At 50.0% G+C, this 18,868-nt stretch overlaps 1 protein-coding gene across 2 annotated transcripts in view; it reads right to left on the reverse strand.

Annotated features, from left to right (window-relative positions):
* Nucleotides 1-496: 496 nt before the first annotated feature.
* LOC123162453 (pentatricopeptide repeat-containing protein At5g65560) overlaps nt 497-18,868 on the reverse strand; it is a 33,767-nt gene continuing 15,395 nt past the window's right edge. For both annotated transcript variants that reach the window (XR_006481287.1, XR_006481288.1), the window contains exon 5: nt 497-1,589. The gene's annotated coding sequence lies outside the window, so the exon portion shown is untranslated. The remainder of the gene's footprint in view (nt 1,590-18,868) is intronic.

An 18,868-nucleotide genomic window follows, 5' to 3' on the forward strand; every position in this document is an offset into this window, starting at 1 on the left:
GTGTTCTAAACTCTGAGTTTTCTCGTATTGAGTTAAAAGAGACAATAACCATTATATGTTACATCGTTTTCTCCTTATTTTCCCACTGGGTTTGAAGGAGTTTTAGCAACATATCAAACACCTATCTCCTCATATTTTTCCCACAAGGTTTTTGAAGGAGCCTATAATCAAGATGATGATTATGCATTGTCAGGTGGTGATTAGGGTGAAGTGTTAAGATTAATTAACTAAACGTTAGTTAAGGTTAATCCCCACTCCTTCCCGGCAACCGCACGTCGGTTGCGCCTGTAAGGGTTGTCTTCACCAACAGTCACGTCCCAAGAGGCACCCTTTCACATGCTATATATGTAACCGATCTGATGAAATAAGGATACACTTTTCATTTACATCTCTCTCGATTCTCTCTCTCGATTTCTACTTCAACAGTCTACTCGGTTTATAGAAGTGAAACCGGGTGAAAACCTGCACAAGGACCACACAAGCACAACAGGACATAAAAGAACGCCACAACACAAACATAAAATCACATTGCCGATAAAGGGGTGTCATCATACATCAGCAACCATACTCACAGCCGGGCGACTTCGACTTCGCCTCGACTTTACCAAAGAGCACCACTTGTTGCATCGGGCAGGACTACCACAAGTATGTTTTGTGACCTCGTCGACACCGGAGAGAGAAGCCATATCCGATGAAAGAGGAGCAAACATGTGCCGCTCCAACAAGACTTGCTTGATGCTGCAATGCATGTCACGTGTGCTCCAACTGCCCAACACTGACGGCCAACACTCAGCCCCAAATGGACACGCCACCGCAGACACCACCCCCACCTCGGCACCGCCAGCTTCCGACCAGCCACTTCACCAGTCTAGGTGCTCCTGCCAAGTGGTCAAAACTCCAAAAGAACAATGCTTCCATTGCAGAAACAACGCCAAGGGTGCTGTAGTCGCCGATCCGACGAGGCAGATATTGGTTTTCACCCGGAGAGTAAAGCTCGGGGATGGGAGAGGGGCCGAATCTCCTCGATGAGGCCTCCAAGAAGGAAACAACACCCGCGAGTATTGTCATCACCCATAATGAGCAGGACCTACGTCAGGAGTACTGCACACCTGATAGCACCCCAAACATCCCCCGCCCTCAAATGTGGAGCTGGAGCTCCTCACCTCCTAGCAGGTCCAGATAGCCCCCGCAGACAGAGTAGTAGAAGAGCACCATCCAGAACAGAGCACCATCCACACGCACCGGCCCTGGCGGGTCCAGATAGCCCCCGCCGCCACCCTTGGGAGCAGCGCGAGCGCTCGAGGGTAGGTTTCCAAGAGAACAAAGTTGCTATGTTCTTATTTACTATTTTGGCATGCTACAGAAGTACAATTGCTGGTGTCGCTACAATGTATTGGTAGCATACTGAGCATCCACCTAACCATTCTGAAATATGGTTATATATGACGCCCCGAACAACTACCTCCCTCACAGTTTTTCAGACACCTCTTTACACCAAGTGTGCAGCTTTACAAGCACCTGTCGTCCACGTGATTCTAAAATAATGGAACCAAAGTCTTCAAGTTGCCTTCCAAAACATTCTTGGAACTCTGCTCAGAAGCCAAATACGTTAGTACTACACATTATCATAAAATGTGAATGACTAACAAAAACTACATCTGTCCATCAAATTCATATGTTTCTAAACTTGACTCATCATACATAAGATAAAGATTAGGTTAAGTTTATACATAAGAGTAGTTCCATAATATAATGCTCATCGGTCCCAAATTATAAGACATAAATAAGACACTTATGTCTTATAATTTGGGACGGAGGTTGTATTCATATTACTTCTACTGATATACTTGTTCGGAAATTAATGGTCCACGTTGCATGGTGGAGACTGCGCCCATGTCCTACACATCATCTATTTACGGAAGGAAGTGCAAAACAAGAAAATGTTGTTAGGATAGTTTTATGTTGGCTATGGCCCCAGTTAGCAAACTATTCATTCCATTTGTTTAAGCAATGTGTGTCTTCTTTAACTAGTTTTATGTTCGCTATGCTCCCAGATCTAGATCGGAGTACGAATTCGCTCGGTTTGATCGGAAATTGATGTCCGATTCACCGAACTCTAATCGATCTCAAGTTTCCTTCCGATTCGTCGATCTCAAGTGAACCCAAAAAATGGAATTACAGGCTAGACCCCGCTGCAGCTCTCCTCTGTTGCCACGGCTGTCCATGTGACGACAACGATAGAGACATAGCTGCCGCACAGAGGAAAGATGCATACCTGAAGCGACGGGGTAGAAGATGTGTGCTTGTGTGTACGGACGAGATGTATAAATGTGGCACACAGGCACCTAGTGTGTTCACCTACATAAAGAGTACAATACACTGCATACTAGGGTTGGTGAATCGTCACAAACCCCTTTCACCAACCCCTTCTCTAATGGAGATGTGTACCCCTCTGATGGTGGACGAATTACTCGATGAGCTCGCAGGCACAAGGTTCTTTTCAAAGCTAGATCTTCGTGCAGGCTATCATCAGATTTGAATGCGCCCTAGAGATGAACCAGAGACGGCTTTCAAAACACACCACGTGCATTTTCAGTTCCATGCGATGCACTTCGGTCTTACGAATGCACCAGCGACGTTCCAGTGCGTCATGAACTCAGTCTTTGCTCTTTTCCTTCACAAATTGTGATAGTGTTCTTGGACGACATCCTGGTGTACAATGCATCATGGGAAGCTCATCTGGAACACCTACGCCTTGTGCTCGAGCAGCTCCATGCAAACAAGTTCTTTGCAAAACTGTCCAAGTACTCCTTCGGCAAAGCAACATTCACTATCTTGGCCATATTATTTCAGACACTGGGGTGGCTACGGATCCAGAAAAAACAGCTGAAGAAATGGCCCGTGCCCACCAATGCTACAGAATTGCGAGGGTTTCTCGGATTAACAGGGTACTATCGCAAGTTTGTTCGGAATTATGGTATCATCACGAAACCCCTGACACAACTGCTGACTAAGAAGGGGTTTGTCTGGTCTGAACATGCTACATCAGCATTTGAGCTCTTAAAACAAGTGATGACTCGTACCCCAGTCTTTGGCCTTGCCAAATTTCAAGCTGCCATTTGCCATTGAAACAGATGCTTGCGCAATAGGGGTCATGGGTGGGTGCTGTGCTGATGCAGAATGAGCACCCCATTGCTCATATGAGCAAAGCATTAGGATTTATGAATCAGAAATTATCCATCTACGAGAAGGAATTTCTTGCACTAATTATGGTTGTCGATAAGTGGAGGCAATATTTACAAAGAGGGCCGTTTGTCATCTATACATATCATAAGAACCTGTGAAGTCTGACTGAACAACAGTTGGGTTCAGATCTTCAGCGCAAAAACAGGCAAAACTTGTGGGGCTGCAGTTCAGTTTCAAATACAAATCAGGGGTGGACAATAGTGCCTTAGATTCATTGTCACGAGTGGGGCACTTGTTACTCCTGGATGGCCTCTCAACTTGTCGGCCAGATTGGTGTCTGGACCCAACGCTATCTCTGTAACTTGACAACACCTGACAGCAGAGTTCAGTTAATTTGAATGGTCAAGGCGAGCGCGCGAAGACAGCTGAGCCGTCCATCTCGGATCCAAGGTCTCCTCTTCAACCGTACCACTTCGCTGGATTATGGTGTAACCGTCGCCGTGGATCGCGCATCGAACGGCCCCAAGACCTGGAAGAGTCGCTATTTACTTTCCGACAAAAGGGCTTCTGTTGAACCGGTATGGGCCCAAGCCCATCAAGCCTTTTCACTTAGGGCCCAAGCCCATGAGGAGGTGCTGACCTAGAAGGAGGCATCCAGTCCTCCCGTTCTCAGCTGAGCCACCACACACATACGACACAGCCACAAACAGGGTGAGCCTGCGACTCAACATGGTATCAGACGCAGGCGAGGTGCTAGGGATGATGGCGACGGTGGCCTAGTCGCCGGCCGACGGCGCATCTGGGCGGACGTGGCTGTGTGCGAGCGCACGCGTGCAGCTGAGCGTCATGGCGGCGAGTGCATGGCGGCTGCGCGCGGGCCAGCGGGAAATCGACGGCGGATGTGCGCGTGGAGGCGTGCGGTTGTGGAGGAGAAGAGACGGAGGAGCGGCGAGCGTGCAGAGCAGGAGAGGCGTGCTGCTGTCGTTCGCGCGGAGGGAGAGAGCGAGTCCGCATGGCTCTGCTCGTTGCCGTTGTGTCCTGGCTGCTGGGATTGAAGAGAGGAAGGTGCTGCTGATTGTTGCTGATGCGTGTGCGGAGAGTGGCAGGGGAGAGATTGAGTGGAGAAGTGTTGCTGCTGGGTTCGTCTTGGTCTGCTGCTGTTGCTTCGTGAAAGGAAAGAGAAGTCGAGCTGTGGGCTGCTGTTTCTGCTGTTTTGCGGCTGTGGGCAGAGGGGGAGAAAGATCAGAGAGCCTTGCTGTGTATGTGCAGAGGACTATTGCTGCTGATTCTGCAGAGGACTGTGTGCGGCTGTGCTTGCTGCTGTTGTTGTTGGGTGTGTAGAGGCTGTGTCCGAAGATGAGTGAGCCAACAGGCCTTGCTAAGGCTTTCGAGAAGCTAGCTAAGATCCTCGAGGAGTCGAAATCTGGGGCCATCGTTCCTCGACAGGAAGTGGCTCAGAAGATCGAACTGTCGCCCATGGACATGAAGTTAGAGGGGACTACCAATTATCTGAGTTGGTCCCGGAGGGCGTTGCTGGCTGTGGAACAGAAGGAGCTTGATGGGCACCTGTTGGGTGTTGTTGCTGAACCAGGAGACAAGACTACTGTGGAGGGAAAGAGATGGAAGGTCATAAACTCTGTGCTCATTGGCTGGTTGTTGAACTCGGTGGTGCCCCCCATTGGACGCTCTATGGAGGGGCTATCCACATCCGCTGCGATATGGACGACTCTGTCCACTTTGTATTCAGGCAAGGGCAATGTCATGCTAATTGCTTAGATTGAGGGGAAGATTAGTCGGCTGCATCAAGGTGATGACATGTCAGTGATGGCATATGTGGCAGAGCTGCAGGCTCTGTGGGCAGAGCAGGATAACTGCGACCCTCTGGAACTCTATGATACGGCTTGCATCGAGTCAGGGCGCAAGTGGATTGCACGCAGGCGTGTGCTGAAACTGTTGGAGGGTCTTAGAGGTTGCTTTCATGGCAGGAGGGCATCCCTGTTGCACCAACCTCTTCTGCCCTCTATTGAGGAGGCTATTGCTGCAATGTCTCAAGAGGAGGTGCGGCTATCTCTTGAGCATGCAGACATGAAGGCTGTGCCGGCTTCGACATGTGCAGTCACTAAGCGCATGGAGTGGAGCAATCCCAACAAATGTCATATCTGTGGGGAGATAGGTCACTGGAAGTGGGCATGTCCAACTCGTGACAAAGGCAGAGGATACAACAGAGGGGGAACTGGCAGAGGCAGGGGTGCTAGAGGCAGAGGTGGATACTCAGGGACCTCAAGGGGTCAGGCTTCTATGGGCAGAGGTGGTTACTCAGGACAGTCATGAGATCAGAGGGCTCACATGACAGGACACTCATGGGATCAGAGGGCTCACATGACAGTGGCAGGAGACACTGGGACGTCAAAAGGCAAAGATGCAGATGATGCTGACTATGGAGACTTTGCTCTCTGGGCCTCCACTGATGAAGGTAATCCAAAAAAGGCATCTCTTGCTTCTAATGAGTGCGCTCCAGAGTGGGTTCTTGACTCTGGAGCATCTAAGCATGTTGCTAGTAAATCCTGCGTGTTTGAGTCTTACAAGAAGCACCCTCCATCTCACACGGGCACTATGCAAACTGCTGATGGCACAAACCAGCCTGTCATAGGGGTTGGCACAGTCAAGTGCACTCCGACCATCTCCCTATCCTCAGTTTTACATGTGCCAGCTTTTCCTGTCAATTTGGTCTCTTTCAATGCTCTAATTGATCAAATTGACTGTCGTGTGATCCTTGACAAATTCGGTTGCGTGATTCAAGAGCGACAGACGAGTCAGACGGTTGGGACTGGCACCAGGCGTAGAGGGCTCTGGTACATGGACCAGGAGGTGCAGACGGACTTGGTGTGTGCTGCGACCATGGAGGACAAGGAGAAGGAGGCGATGATCCATCACTGTAGGATGGGCCATGTATCTTTTGATAAGATGAGTAGAATCTTTCCGGATGTTATGTGTGGGATAGGCAAGGGCAAGTTGACATGTGATGCTTGCGAATATGCCAAACACACACGAGCTTCATATGTGAGTAAGGGGCTTAGGAGCATATCTCCTTTTATGCTTATTCATTCGAATGTATGGAAGAGCCCAGTTGTATCAATGAATGGAATGAAATACTTTGTTACATTCATCGATTGCTATTCTCGTATGACTTGGATTTATTTGACGCGTCACAAAGATGAGGTGTTTAGCTGTTTTCAGAATTTCCATGCCTTGGTGAAGAATCAGTTTCAGGTGCAGGGCAGGTGATCAGGACTGACAATGGGACAGAGTATGTGAACAACACATTTGGGGCTTACTTGTCTGATCAAGGTATTCTTCATCAAACTTCATGCCCAGACACCCCTCCTCAGAATGGAGTGGCAGAAAGGAAAAATCGACATATTCTTGAGGTTGCTCGGTCATTGATGTTTACGATGAATGTGCCCAAGTTCTTGTGGAGTGAAGCAGTTATGACAGCCACATACTTGATCAACCGGACACCATCAAGAATACTAAGCATGAAATCTCCGTGTGAGCTAGTATATGGAGAAACTAAGTTTGTTGTTCCCCCAAAGTTGTTTGGCAGTACTTGTTTTGTTCGAGATCACCGTCTTTCTGTTGGAAAACTTGATCCGCGAGCAGTGAAGTGTATTTTTCTGGGCTATTCTTCTAGTCAGCAGGGATATAAATGTTGGTGTCCCTCAGAGAAACGCAGGTTTGTCAGTATGGATGTAACCTTCAGGGAGTCTGAGCCATTCTATGGTGAGCCAACAGATCTAAGTTGTTGTTTCAAGAGCTTGACCATTTACACTCTGTGCGGGATGGTCAAGAGGGGGAGAAGGCTGTATCTCACACTCAGGAGGATTCTGTGGGCACTAACATTGATGATGATGTGCAGGTTCAAGTCCAGCCAATTGTTGGTACAATTCCGATTGGTACTCTCACTGATGGTGGTGTGCAGGTACAGGTCCAACCAACAGTGGGTTCCATTCATATTGGTAATCTCCAGCTCCCTGTTCGAGATCGGTGGCAGAAGACCCCCCTAGTGTACTCTCGACGAGAGCCACTAGTGCATGACTCATCTGACACTTTGGTATATTCTCGGCGGCAGCCACTTGTGCAGGAGGGGGAGCAACAAGTGCAGGGGGAGCAGTCAGTGCAGGGGGAGCAGCAAGGCAGTGGTGCAGGCTCATCTGACACAGTGGAGCTACCTATTGCGTTGCGAAAGGGGACACGTGAAGCGGCACAGAAAGCTTTACCACCGAAGGTTTTTGATAATCATGACATTGGAAATTTTGTGTCTTATAAGGCTTTGTCTCCTTCCTATAGAGTGTTTGTTGCCTCTCTTCAAACCGTGTCAATCCCAAAGGATTGGAAGGCTGCAAAGCAAGATCCAAAGTGGCGTGAAGCAATGATAGAAGAGTTGGAAGCACTGAGGAAAAACAAGACGTGGGTGCTAACCACATTGCCGGCAGGAAAGAAAGCAGTGAGTTGTAAGTGGATCTATACAGTGAAGCAGAATCCTGAGGGGAAGGTGGAATGGTATAAGGCCAGATTGGTTGCCAGAGGATATAGTCAAACTTATGGAATTGACTATGACGAGACGTTTGCTCCAGTGGCAAAGATGAACACAGTAAGGATATTGGTTTCCTGTGCTGCAAACTTTGGGTGGAAATTGCATCAATTAGATGTCAAGAATGCCTTCTTGCATGATGAGTTGCAGGAAGAAGTGTACATGGAGATACCACCAGGTTTTGGTACTTCACAGACCACGGGGAAGGTATGCAGGCTGAAGAAATCCTTGTATGGACTGAAGCAATCGCCGAGGGCTTGGTTCGATAGGTTCAGACGTGTTGTCCGTGCTATGGGGTATGGTCAATGTAATGGTGACCACACGGTGTTCTACAGACACTCACTCTCTAATCGAAAGATCACCATTCTTGCAGTTTATGTGGATGACATTATCATCATCGGAGATGATGAGGAGGAAATAAAGAGATTGAAGGGGTGTCTGAGCAATGAGTTTGAGGTGAAGGATTTGGACAACCTAAAATACTTCCTCATGAAGTCATTTATCCTTCAGAAGACAAAAATGTCTGCATGAAGTTGACGCTCCTCATGAAGTCATTTATCCTTCAGAAGACAAAAATCCAAGACTTGTGTAACCAAGCCAATCTGCGCATTCACCTTCCTAATGTGGCCTCCACTTCTGGTCTTGCTGGTCAGATTAGGCAACCACGTCAAGCTGATACTGAAGCTACTACCAGTACAGTTCCATAAAGGCCTCAAAAACACCCCAAGGTGATGACAGACAGAGAGCTTCTTGTCTCTCTTCAACAAAAGCAGGACAAGCATCACTTATGGCAAAAGCGTCAGATGCAGAGTCTGCTAAGTGACATCAATCGCGTCAGGAACCTCTCCTCCAAAAATGCTTTTGTTGCTCATGAAGCTAATCGCCGCGCTTGGAAGAGCCTCACACTCCTATGCTCTGAAGATGACCTTGCTGCCGATGGCTTCAAGGAAACCTTCAAGTTTGGCTCCAAGCCCCCATCAACAAAGAAGTGGCGAGCTATGTCGTCTATTGAAGACTCAGACTATTCTTCTTCTGCACCTACTGTTCATGCCCGGCTTGTTGATGAAGATGATGCCACTTCTCCAACAATGACTTCTCTGCATCGCGATACTGCATCAGGCCCTTTTGCACCGCCCAACACCAACGTCGACCCGGCTGCACCAACATCTTCACCACCGCCGTCCGGGAACGCTTAGACACCCTATGTCTTCACACCTTTTTGCTCATTCGATGACAAAAGGGGGAGAAGCATATGGGTTGATAGTCTTCAAGCGAGAATTTTGAGTCGGGTTTGTTGTATTTTGTTAAGTTTGCAACTCTCGTTTCGAACATTTGGTATTGGGGTTGTAAACTTCAAGTCTTGATGGACGTCTGCTACATTCGTTGTTGTTTTTGGTTGCCCGCTACTTAACTTTGATCTTATGCGCATTAAGTCATTTCGCAGACGCCCATATTCCATTGTGCATTTCATTATTTTCAATGTAATCTTTGGATGCACATGTTGTGCCTTCATGAAAAGAGGGAGATCTCCACAAAGCAAAATCTGCCATGTACATTTGCATTCGAAAGCAAATTACATATATGCACATCTTCAAAGGGAGCACCTACTACTTCATGAAACCAAACACCTTGTACCTTAACTTCACATATTTGTATCCCCGTTGAAAACTTCAACCAGTTTGTCATCAATCACCAAAAAGGGGGAGATTTTAAGTGCATCTAGTGCCACCCTTTGTTGGTTTTGGAGTATTGAAGACAAACTTGGTTGTGGGACTAACGTGTCTGTGAGATTCACAGGAGAACACAGGTAGAAGTCCTTATTGATTCGGTTTACCCATCGAAGATGACCCCTAAAAATGTATGAAGACACTGAAGACAAAGGTGGTTCACGAAGACATTCATATTGAAGATAATGGTTCATGAAGACATTCATTGGAGACAATGAAGCACGAAGACATAGTCTTTTGGTAGTTTCATTTTCTTAATTCTTGAGTCATAGGAGCCACTGAATGTCAAGTGGGGTAGAGGTAAGCGAAGTCAGAATCTGACGTGATGCTCAACCTAAAATCCTATGTCTTCAAGCGAAGATAAATGAGAGAAAATTTTATCCTGTGTTGGATGAGTCAGCTTTACTTGTAGCCCAAGTCAAGCTGTCGCGTGGGTTCAAATTCCGACCGTTGAACATGTGTCAGTTCCCCAATGATCCAGGGTCATTTCGGACAAATCATGTCGGGTTGCCTTTGAGAGAAGTACACGGCTTTTGTCGTTTGAGAGCAACCCTCCTCCGAAGCCTTTGAGAGAGAATCCTTACAAGGACAAACCCAAAACACCCAAAGCCCAAAGTGATTGAGCATCACTGAAGACATTTTGTTCTGAGTGAACTGAAGACTTATTACACTTGAAGACTCTAATCTTCTAGTCGCTTAGGCGTCCTGTTCTGAGCATCCAAGAGCCATTGTGGATTGCCGATGAACGAAGTCTGTAAAGGTTTGGAAGTCTACCTTGAAGACTTACCTAAGTGATTGGGTGAGGTCTAGGTGACCTTAGCTCAAGGGGAATAAGGTGAAGACAAGGTCTTCTGAGACGTACAACTGTCACAACTGTTGAAACCGGTCAAACAAATCAGTGTCTTCCCCAAGCCATTGGTCCCACCCTCTCTCTTTGTCTGTATTTGAAGATATTCTCTGAAGCCATTCATCTGTTAGCTCATTTATCTTCATACTTCTTGTGTTTATCTTCAATGCATGCATCCATGTATGAGGTCTACACCTGCCATGCCTGCTCATCTTAACCATCAATGCTGTTAGATCCTGTATTGCTTCCGCTACCTTCGTAGACATTGTCTGTTTTCAGAGCCTTTCATAAAAATCGCCTATCCCACCCCCACCCCACCCCACCCTCTAGTCAATAACTAGCACTTTCAGTTTCTCTTTCCACTTCCATGTTTGCCTTATTGGTTAAAATTTCATGGGTGTTTCAGATCTTGACTAAATATTTTCTGAAAAAATAGCGATATTTTTTTGATTTTGCATCTGCCATTTTTGTAGGATGTGCAAGGCCTCAACATGTTGAAGGCGTTGAAAACTGCTTCCAATCTTTAATTTAATTTCACCCATTATATTTTGTCCTAGCTTAAGGGGAGTTGCCAACAAGCTCATGGTAAGAGTTACATCGAACAAATTTTGTGTCATGTATAATATTAAGCCTACTAGACCTGGAACTGTTACCCACCAGCTATACATTGTGCAATATTAGACCTCATGTTTCATGAGATTTTGATCAAATTGCAATTTCGGGTTTGTCGGCTATACCGTCAACTGGTGATTTCTTTTTCAAGTACGTTGTCATTCCTTATCAGTTATTCCTTATCAATATATATTCTCTATTAAATTCCAATCTCTCTGCCATTACACGGGACATTGAGCATATATCACACATTGTTTCGGTAGCAGTTAAAGTTGATTATCATTAATAGTCAGCTTTAAAACATCTGTAACAGCTCAAGCACTATTTAGAGTGTTGCTTATGAGTTCCCCCATGAAGATACCTATCAACAACTCTGCTCAGTACTGTTACTTCTGTACCATAAAATGCCATGTGTCGGTGTACTAGAGTAGGGGTACCCTAGTATCCCGAACTTGTGCACGGGCAGTGGCAGCACCCCGCGGCAAGGCTTGCCGGGTGACCGCCAAGGTCCTCTGTGGTTCTTTCTGGAGCCATTCAAGAACAAAGTATTCAAGTCAAGGAGACAAGGCCCCGGCAAGAGGAGCTTGCCGGAAAGGCCAACCAAGGCATCTCAAGGAACTTGCCGCGACGTGCCACGCGTCCGGGCAAGGCCCGGTGAGCGACAAGCTTCCGGGCGCGGCAAGACAACGGCTGCGGCAAGGCGCTTGCCGCGGCAGGCAACCACTCTGTACCCGCGCTCCAGCACATCCACCAACGTGTCGCCCTGGGGGCCTTTCCAGGCGCGCGTGGCGAGAGGCTGTGCAGCCAGCGGTGGCGTCCCTGACGGTCCTTTTTTGCATTGTTTGGGCGACGCAGACAGGCATGTAATGCCTTTGTCCCCTGCCGTCAGGGTTAGGTAGGATGCACTGTACGAGTAGCTGTACCAACCACCCCTCTTTTTCCATTTTTACCCTTGTCTACGTTGCCACCTGTCGGTGACCCCTTGTGCGTATAAAAGGAGGCCCATGCGCAACGTAGAGGGGGGTTCGAAACCAGAAAACACTCACGCTCGGTCTCGCTAGCAGCTTGTGTGTACTGTAGCACTCAGCGCACCCGAGCAAGAACTCAATACAATCAGACAAGCAGCAGTAGGAGTATTATCTCTCCGGAGAGCTCCGAAGCTGGGTAAACCGCTCGTGTGTTTCGCCTCGATCTGCTCTTCGTGCGATCTCCGCCCCCCGCCGAACCGAAAGGGGCCCGGTCCGCCGGCCCCATAGGTGTTCGTGGATCAGCTTCCCCGACATCTTTGGCGCGCCAGGTAGGGGGCGTCGAGGTTGTGTGAACCCGATCCGGCGTGCACACGAGCCAGATCTTCATCTTCTTCATCAACATGCCACCGAAGAAGAAGACTTCGGCGGCAGCTGCTCCGTCCACGTCGATCCCACCATCACCGGAGCAAACGGGTGGTGGGGTAGACGCCGGCGGAAGAACGGACATCGACGAGGGAGCTCACGACGCTGCCAGGTCCAAGGACAAGGCTGCGCAGACCTCGGCATCCGCGCATGTTCCGCGCCCATCTCAGGAGGCGCAGGACCGACAGCGTCATGGTACTCGCAGTACCATACGCCTGTTGGGCCAAGATCGAGCTGGTGGATCTCGGGATGCTCAAGACCAGCATGCACGCCAACATGCTGGCACGAGCGAGGCACGGTCGCCTGGACGGGATACTGCTCCTTCTAACATAGTTAGAAGTCCGAGCATATCCCGCTCCTCGCATCGTTCGCCACTGCCTCCCACCACTCCAGCAGAAGCTTTGACGCGAGCTCAACTGCTCCTGGATTACCCTCCAACGGAAGACAAGATCGACGGATGGAGGGCCACCATTCAGAGTCTCATCGGCTTCGCCAACGGCGACACTCCGCGGCAGCCGAGTACATCGCTGCCGCGGCAGGACTGTCAGGCACGAGCCGGTGGCGACGAAACCGGTGGGGGTGCAACCACCATGCACTCTCCCCCCCCCGAAGGCCAAGATCGCCGACTCGCCGGATCCACCTCGACAGCGACTCCACCGCATCATCGGATCCACGAGCTCGCCGCGATCAGCGCCAAGTTCTTCACGAACGACAGCAAGAAGACGCTCGTATTCGCATCGAGCGCCGAAGAGAAGCGCGACGTCAATCGGACCAGCGCGCTGGGCCCTCTGTCGACATGCATGCGCGAGGGGAACCAGGCGACTTGCCGTACGCGGTAGGATGCCCTGCGTTCACTCGTGAGCTGCGGCAAGTCCAGTGGCCAGCACGAAGAATTTCAAGCCAGACGTGCCAAAGAAGTACGATGGCAAGTCGCATCCGTCGGAGTTCCTCAGCATCTACACCATCGCGGTGCAAGCTGCCGGGGGACGGGATGACAAGATCCTTGCCAACTACTTCCCGCTGGTACTCAAGCCCAATGTCAGATCCTGGCTCATGCACTTGCCGGATAACTCCATATCCTCCTGAGCAGACCTATGCCATCAGTTTGCCGGCGTCTTTACAGGCGGCCACAAGCCTCATGGCCAAGAGAGCGACCTTCATCTGCTCGCCCAGAAGGAAGGAGAGCCCCTGCAAATACATCCAGAGATTCAGCCGTGTACAGCACAACATCCCAGATGTCCACCCTACCGCGGTAATCAGCGCGTTCCATCAGAACGTGCGAAACCGCAGAATGCGGGAGGAGATGACGATGTGCAAGATCAGAGACGTCAGTGAGCTATATGCCCTGGCCGACAAGTGTGCACGCGCTGAGGAAGGGAGGAAACTCCCCGGAGAGAATGTAGGAGCAGGAGGATCTGATAGTGAGGAGACTGCCCCGGCAAAGAAAAACCGGCGGCGGAACAACAGGAAGAAGAAAGGCAAAGATGTGCTAGTCATTGAGAAGTCCGGCAACGGAGGTGGCGCCAAGAAAGCCAAAGCTGGTAGCTCTGGCGAGGAGGCTGTGGCGGTCGCCGACAAGCAGGACGGCACCAACAAGCAGTACTGCAAGATCCACCGCACCAAGGGCCATGACCTCCAGAGCTGCAAGAAGGTCGAACAGCTTGTCGAACAGCAAAAAGCTGAATACGAGCGACGCGACAAGGAGAAAGCCCAGGAAGGTGCTGGAGGAGCCGGCAAGAAACGTCCCGGCCGAAGAGCACGTCGCGGCAAGGCCAAGCAGCGGCAAGGAGATAGACCTCCCCGCGGCCGCGACAAGGATGAAGATGACGACGACGATGAAGATATGGATGATGACGAGACCGATGAGCAGGAGTTCCAGAAAGCCACAGAGGTCCTGTGCGTTGACGGCGGTGCTTCTCTGCATATTTCGCACCGCCAGCTCAAGCAGTGGGTGCGGGAAGTCAATGCGGCAGAACCACCCATCGAGTCACGCAAGCCTCTGAAATGGTCCAGCACGCCTATCATCTTTGATATTGAGGACCACCCTGATCGCATAACTACGGTCGGGTGCTTGCCGATGTTGGTTTCATCAACTATCCGCAACCTCAAGGTCACTAAGATGCTAGTTGACGGCGGGGCCGGCATGAACCTGATCTCCTCCGCGGTACTCCAGAAACTCCAGATCCCTGATGGCGAGCTCGAAGAGACCGGCACGTTCCAAGAAATCAATCCGGGAAGGAGCAAGCCGAAGGGAAAGATCACGTTGCCGGTAACATTTGGCAGCGAGTTGAACTTCAGGACTGAGAGGGTCACTTTTGACGTCGCAGACTTTCCGTTGCCTTACAATGGGATACTCGACCGTCCAGCGCTCGCCAAATTCATGGCAGCCTCTCACTATGCATACAACATACTGAAGATGCCAGGCCCGATAAGTGTCATCTCTGTCCCTGGCGACAAGAAGGATGCTCTTATCTGCGCCGACAAGATCTACCGGGAAGCAGCAGCTGCAACAGATCGCAAGTCACTTGCCGTTGAAGCTCCCGGGGCGAAGAAGAATACCAAGTCCGGCAAGAGTTCTGATGCCCACTCCGGCAAGCGCACCTCTTCGGAGTGCTGTGCTACCATCGAGGACGCACCATCGAGCTCCACCGGCAAGTGTAAGAAGACAATGGCAGCTCCACCAGAGACCAAGAGGGTGTCCGCCAAGGAGGATGGCACTGGTGGTACCTTCACCATCAGTGCCACTCTCGACCCTAAATAGGAAAGCGCGCTCGTTGCTTTCCTGCGGGCGAATGTCGACGTATTTGCATGGCAACCGTCTGACATCTTCGGTGTTCCCAGGAAAGTAATCGAGCACCATCTTGCCGTCTGTCCTCATGCGCGGCCCGTCAAGCAGAAAGTCAGGAAACAGGCACTGGAGCGCCAAGAATTCATTACGGAAGAAATCAAGAAATTGGAAGCAGCAGGCCTTGTCAGAGGAGTGCTCCATTCTACGTGGTTGGCCAATCCTATGGTCGTGCGCAAGACCCATTTCCCTTGCCGCGCATCGACCAGATTGTTAACTCCACGGCCGGATGCGACTTGCTTTCATTTCTTGATGCATACTCAGGATACCATCAGATCTTCATGGCAGAAGAGGATGATGAGAAGACCGCATTCATCACCCCATGTGGCACTTACTGTTTCGTACGGATGGCTTTCGGTTTAAAGAATGATGGTTCAACATTTGCAAGGGTAGTCCATGACGCTTTTGAACCGCAAATACACAGAAATGTGGAAGCCTACATGGATGATATAGTGGTCAAGAGCAAGGACAAGGCGACTCTGATTCAAGATTTAGACGAAACCTTTGCAAATCTGCGCAAGATCAACCTCAAGCTTAACCCCGAGAAGTGTGTGTTTGGAGTCCCTTCCGGCAAACTTCTCGGGTTCTTCGAGTCTCAGCGGGGAATTGAAGCTAATCCCGACAAGATCAAGGCCATTGAGCAGATTGAAGCACCAAAGCGCGTCAAGGATGTACGAAGACTTGCCGGTTGCGTAGCTGCTCTCAGCAGGTTTATCTCTAGGTCTGCTGAGCGCGCCCTGCCGTTCTTCAAAATATTGAAAAAGGCAAGTCCAATGACATGGACTCCGGAGGCGGAGGCTGCGCTGCAGGACTTAAAGAGATATTTGTCCTCCACTCCAACACTTGTCGCACCTAAGCCACAAGAGAAGTTGTTGCTATATATAGCGGCAACCAATCAAGTGGTTAGTGTTGTGTTGGTAGCGGAGAGGGAGGCGAATGATGAGCCAGCAACCATGGCAGATGCATCCAGCGACAAGCAGGGGACTTCACCGGCAAGCTCTGGTCCCGACAAAGATGGATCTGCGCAGGAGCGTGACAAGATGCAGAAAAGAATGGTGCAGCGCCCAGTTTACTTTGTCAGTTCTCTTCTGCAGGGGGCTAGATCAAGGTACTCTGGTGTGCAGAAATTGCTTTTCGGCCTTCTCATGGCCTCAAGAAAGCTGCGCCATTACTTCCAAGCACATGAGATCACAGTCGTCACTCATTTTCCGCTGAAGAGGATACCGCAAAATTCAGAAGCAACAGGCAGGATTGTCGAGTGGGCACTGGAACTGTCAAGCTTTGGCCTCAAGTTTGAGAGCACTTCAATTATCCAAAGCAGAGCATTGACAGAGTTCATAGCAGAATGGACGCCAACACAAGATGAAGAAATTCCAGAGACAAGCATCCCCGTCAAGGAAGCAAGCAAAGAATGGCTGATGTACTTTGATGGTGATTTCTCGCTGCAAGGCGCCGGTGCGGGCGTGCTACTTGTCGCACCCACCGAAGAACACCTCAAGTACGTAGTCCAGATGCACTTTTCCAAGGAGCAAGCAACGAACAATACCGCAGAGTATGAAGGTTTGCTTGCCGGTCTCAGGATCGCAGCAGACCTTGGGATCAAGAAGCTCATTGTCAGGGGTGACTCACAGCTTGTCGTCCGCCAAGTGAACAAGAATTATCAGAGTCTGTTGATGGAAGCTTACGTTGATGAAGTGAGAAAGCTAGAAGAGCACTTTGACGGCCTGCAGATGGAACATGTTCCAAGAGCTCAAAATGACATTGCCAATGGCCTGTCGAAGTGCGCTGCACTTAAGTTACCTGTGGAACCAGGGATCTTTGTGCTCAAGTTCACTCAACCATCCGTAACGCCATCAACTGGACAGAGCAAGAAGAGGAAGTTGATTTCTGGTGACTATTTTCGGCAGAGCTCCCCGAAGCCGCCACCAAGGTCATCAAAATCAACACCAAGGGTGCTGAGGAGCAGTCTGCTCCGGCGAGGCCTAGGGTTTGTTCCGTTGAAGCAAACGCTCCCGACAAGTTTTGCTCCGGCAAGCTTGCCGGGGGACATCAAGCTCCGGCTGAGCCGCAGGTTCTTGCCGTACGAGCAGATGTTCCCGCAGCAGCAGATATGCCTTTAGTCCTTGTTGTCGAGCCGCAAGCTCCAGCATGGGCGCAGCAGATTGTCTGTTTCCTTCAGACAGGGGAGCTTCCCAAAGAGCAAGAAGAAGCGGAAAGAGTAGCCCGGCAGTCAAGTATGTACCAGTTTGTCGACAGCACACTGTACAGAAGAAGACTCAACGACGTGAAATTGAAGTGTATTCGCCGGGAAGACGGACAAGAGCTGTTGGCAGAGATACATGGAGGCATATGTGGTCACCACATTGGCGCAAGAGCACTTGCCGGCAAAGCGTTCCGGCAAGGTTTCTTTTGGCCAACAACCCTCCAGGATGCAACTGCACAAGTAACCAAGTGTGAAGCGTGTCAGTTCCATTCCAAGCAGATACACCAGCCAGCTCAACCTCTCCAGACGATCCCTTTATCCTGGCCATTTTCGGTCTGGGGGCTCGACATCCTCGGCCCCTTTCCCCGAGCTGTCGGGGGCTTTGAGTACTTGTACGTTGCAATCAACAAGTTCACAAAGTGGCCGGAAGTGGAAGCAGTGAGGAAGGTGACAACACAGTCAGCAGTCAAGTTCTTCAGGTCGATTGTTTGCCGCTTCGGGATCCCTAACAGGATCATCACCGATAACGACACGCAATTCACGAGCCGCACCTTCATGCAGTATGTCCAGGATCTTGGCGCCAAGATCTGCTTCGCTTCTGTTGCTCATCCAAGAAGCAACGGTCAAGCGGAGAGGGCGAATGCTGAAGTGCTGCGCGGGCTCAAGACCAGAACTTTCGACAGGCTGCGCAAGTGCGGAAAGAACTGGATTGAGGAGCTGCCGGTGGTTCTTTGGTCGATCAGGACGACGCCAAATCGAGCCACTGGCCAGACACCTTTCGCTCTAGTCTATGGAGCAGAGGCAGTTCTCCCCACGGAACTCGTATACGGGTCACCTCGAGTGCTCGCTTATGATGAGCTTGAGCAAGAGCAATTGTGACAAGATGACGCGCTGTTCCTTGAGGAAGACCGTCTTCAGGCCGTTGTACGAGCTGCTCGATACCAGCAAGCTTTGCGCCGCTACCATAGCCGCAAAGTTAGTACCAGAAGTCTCGAGGAAGGCGACCTTGTTCTTCGGTGCGTTCAGTCCGCCAAGAATTCCAACAAGTTGACGCCGAAGTGGGAAGGCCCTTACCGGGTGAAACGAGTCACTAGGCCCGGCGCTGTCCGCCTTGAGACCGAAAATGGCATTCCGGTGAGCAACTCCTGGAACATTGAGCATCTTCGTAAGTTTTACCCGTAAGGCGCGGTTGCCGGAACCTGTTCCGGCAACCACCTTTTGTACAAGTCTTGCCGATGTTGCATGTAATCCTCTTTACGAAGCCGGGCGCAGAACCCGTGCATAAGTAAAGCTCATGTGCTCCGCACATCTTGTCAATTTCATGCTTTCTACTATCTTTGCATGCGTTATCTGACATTTTGTGCAGCGCCTACCCCCGGTAAGCAATAACGAGCCGTAAGGCTCCATATCTTTATTTTCTCTTCTTTCTTTTTCTCAAGTTTGCCGGGGGAAAAAGAGAAGATAAT

Source organism: Triticum aestivum, chromosome 7B (genome assembly GCF_018294505.1).
Source record: "Triticum aestivum cultivar Chinese Spring chromosome 7B, IWGSC CS RefSeq v2.1, whole genome shotgun sequence".
NCBI classification, from domain to species: domain Eukaryota; kingdom Viridiplantae; phylum Streptophyta; class Magnoliopsida; order Poales; family Poaceae; genus Triticum; species Triticum aestivum.